Source organism: Aptenodytes forsteri, unplaced genomic scaffold (genome assembly GCF_000699145.1).
Source record: "Aptenodytes forsteri isolate BGI_AS27 unplaced genomic scaffold, ASM69914v1 Scaffold54, whole genome shotgun sequence".
Classification (NCBI taxonomy): Eukaryota; Metazoa; Chordata; class Aves; order Sphenisciformes; family Spheniscidae; genus Aptenodytes; species Aptenodytes forsteri.
In genome coordinates, this window is record NW_008796044.1 from 9,685,847 (window position 1) to 9,689,481 (window position 3,635).

Below are 3,635 nucleotides of genomic sequence, written 5' to 3' on the forward strand. Positions count from 1 at the left end.
CTTCTGCAGTGAATGGGGCCTGCCCTTGCTCAGGTGGAGGGCGAAGGGCTGTGGGGACCCAGTGGGTGTCTTCCTGGGTCTGCCCCACACGTGCCATTGTGGTCTCTGCTGCCTCGCTGTGTCTTAGCGTGCTTCTACAATAAAGATAACTCAGCAGCTTCATGTCACTCTTCTTCACTAAGCCTCACGGGAGGGACGCAGGGGTCCCCACTCCAGCTTTACACCACGTGTCCCTTAGGCAATAAGCAAGTGCAGAGGCCCCTGGGGTGCACCAGCTGCTGTAAATACCCAGTGAAGATATTGGACCTGAGGAGGAAGAGCGTGGTCTGGGGTTTTGTGAGGAGGAACTGGGGCTCAGGTTATCTCTGACTCACTGTGGGGTCTTGGGTCAATCACTTCACCGCCCTTTCAGCCCTTTTCTCTTGCCTGTAAAACAGACATTAAAAGATACTTACCTACCTCAGAGGGTTGTTTTGAGATTTAATTGGTTTACATTTGGAAACCCACAGAGGAAAATTGGTTTTAAAGCACCCCAAGTATTGGGCTGGCAGCTTAACTGTTGCAGTAAGTGTCCTCTTCTACCCTCCTCATCTGAGGCACTGGGAAATCCAGACCACTTTGAGCAGTTGTGGGAAGTTAGATACACCCTGACTAGTCATGTTAGATGGTGGGCAAGCCCTGCCCTACTGAAGCTGGAGTTGGGGGCACAGCTGGGAAGGTCTCTGAGATCTGGAGATGTGAATTTGGCCAGCAGCATTTCTTGCTCTAAGAGGGCAGAAGTGCTGATGGTGCCCTTGAGGCAGTGCTGACCAAGCAGAAAGCTCAGCCATCTTGGTGGACCATCAGCACGTGCTTTTGGGTCATCCTTCTGTCTTGGCCTGAACTTCCTTCCCCAAACAAGGCCCTGTAGGCGCAAGGGCTCTGCCAGTGCCTATCCCAGGAGCCATCTCCTGCAGGGGAGGGGTCCTTCCTTTGTGGTCCTGGTGCTATGGGGAAGATAGTGAAGTGAGAAGTTCCATGGTGTTGAATGGCTTAAGTTATTTAAGGAAAAGTATTGTTGTTTTGAGATGTAACTGATTTACAGACAGTTCTAATTCATTTATAGTCTGAGACTATTTTAAGATGAAGCCAGGGCTTTGAGCTGAAGGCTTCCCTGGCTAGTTGGGGGCAATGCATCAGAAAGTGGGGTGGGATTTACAAAGCAGGAGACTCTGATGGTGGGTTAACAGAAGTCTGCTGGCAGTTTGCACGCACTTCCTGTACTTTCTTCTATAGCTGTTACTTAAAGCAAATACATTCTTTATTTGTGTAAACTTTATTGCGGGGCATTTCCAGAAGACCTTGAGTGAACACACACAGTGTTTGAGTCCATTTTAGCTGTGACCTGATCTGTAAACATTTTCTGTTGCGGATAAGGCTGGAGTGACTTTCCAGATTTTGGCAAGATTTTACCTAATACCAATTAATTTCACTCCCACCAAAGACAGATTTTTTTCTTTTCAATTAAGTTATCAAATCCTTTTTTTCTACTGCAGTTAATGAGAATTGATTTTTAAACTCTCAAAATGCTTACGCATGCATCACATTTTATTTCTGCTGGTAATAATAAAATCTGATTTTATTATCAGCAGACTCTGACATAAGTAGTTGTTAATATTTTGTATGCTGATTTTTAATGTGAGCAAACACTATGATTTAGAAATAAATTATTGTGTATCCCTATGTGGAAAATCCCCTCACCGAGTACAGTCACCAGGTTGTCACCTGATACAGTCACAGGTGAAAGTCACCAGTTTGCATCCCCTAAAACAGCTAACCAGGACCAGAATTTGTCTGCCTTTGAGCTGTGATGAAACAAGTAAATTCTTGAATGTTATTTATGTAGCCTGAGAATGATGAATATCAGACAGTAAAAATGTTCTCTGATGATGTCTGCTCACTGATTCCAGCTAAAATCATGTGCAGGAACATCTATATGATTTCATAAAAGCAGTGCAAATTTGTGGCTTAAAATAAATTCTTGCAAATGAAAATCAGTGCACTTGAAAGGTATTATGATTTGTAGTGATTTCAAGTATTTAGGTATTGAAATAATCACCTATCAAACCTGCAATGGCCTGATGAAGACGGTGCCCTAGTAGCCTCTTCTGTCAGTGTTTGAGCACCTTCTGAATTTCTCCTGCTGCCAGCAGAAATTATCATCCACAAAAATCGCAGCTGGTGATAAGGGTTCGTTAATCAGATTCCAAACCCGTCTGTCGAGAATGCGCAGGACAGTGACTTGCTAAAACCACCTGTGCTGTCGTTAACAGCCCTACCAGAGGTAGCAATGCTAACTCCTTTCTGCTCTCAGCAGTCTGCCTGGTCAGTCCTTTCTTGCTTTCAACCCCCTTTTGCAGATCGCTCCAAGGGCTCGCCGATCATGTCTGTCCTGAGCAGCGCTGCGTGGAGCAGAGCTCCAGTGGGACTCTGTGTGAGTGATGCCACGCGTTACTTCTGTGAGGTTCCTGGGGAGAAGGAGGCAAAGGCTCGAGGTATTGGGAGTTTATCACCCTTTCTTTTATGTTTGCTTTTTGTTACACTTTATGTTGCCCTCTAACACAGTAACGAGACCAAAACAGTCCTCTAAGAACCTGGAAAAGTACCAGCACTCTGGGGAGTCTTCAGTTTGCTGTAAATTACGCTTTATTAAGGGTGTCTCTTGCCAAGATCCACAGACCCTGTGTGGTTCACAGCAGTTTCTGAGATTTTGCAGAACTGGCGTTATGAATTGGCAGCTTCAGTCTCCAGGCCTCTCAACACAGTTGGGTTTTGAGCTAAACTGTTCTCTGCAGGGGCCTTGAGTCTCTTGCTTCCCCCCCCCCCCCAAAAGGTGTCAGGTACTTACGCAATTCTTCAGGGTGTGCAAATGCTGCTCTTGGTATATAGTGAGGACTGTTGACTCTGGCAGGCGACTCAGCAAACCTTGAACTCACCGTGGTGTTTCTCAGTCCTCTGCAGTCTGTCCTTTTGGAGCCTGGTAGCTCTGCCCACCACCTTCCAGCTGCTCTCGCAGCCACCATGGAGGGAGAGCCCACACATGGCAGCATGGTGTGCTCCAGCCAGGGGATCCCTCTCATTCTGCCACTGTAGACAGTGCCAGAAATCCTGCAGTTTAGGGGCATTTGCTTCTTCAAGAACTGAGTGAGTCATGATGTGGAAAGCCTGATGCTTTTTGTGCATTGAAGCCCCTCTGGGTCTGTGGCAGAGCTCTCCCTACATCCCTGTGACACTCAATCCCACCAAGCAACTGCTGTGTATGGGTACCTGGGGGTTTCAGCATTATTCGATTGATTATTCAATAATTGGATTATTATTTTGATCACGAAATGATAGAGTTTTCAATTCTTGGAGAAGTAAGGAGGGGGGTCAGCAGAACTGCTACCTCGGACTTCTGGAGGGCAGACTTTGGCCTGTTCAGGACACTGGTTGAGAGAGTCCCTTGGGAGGCAGTCCTGAGGGCAAAGGAGTCCAGCAAGGCTGGACATTCTTCAAGAAGGAAATCTTAAAGGCGCAGGAGCAGGCTGTCCCCATGTGCCAAAAGACGAGCCGGCGGGGGAGAAGACGGGCCTGGCTGAACAGAGAGCTTTGGCTGG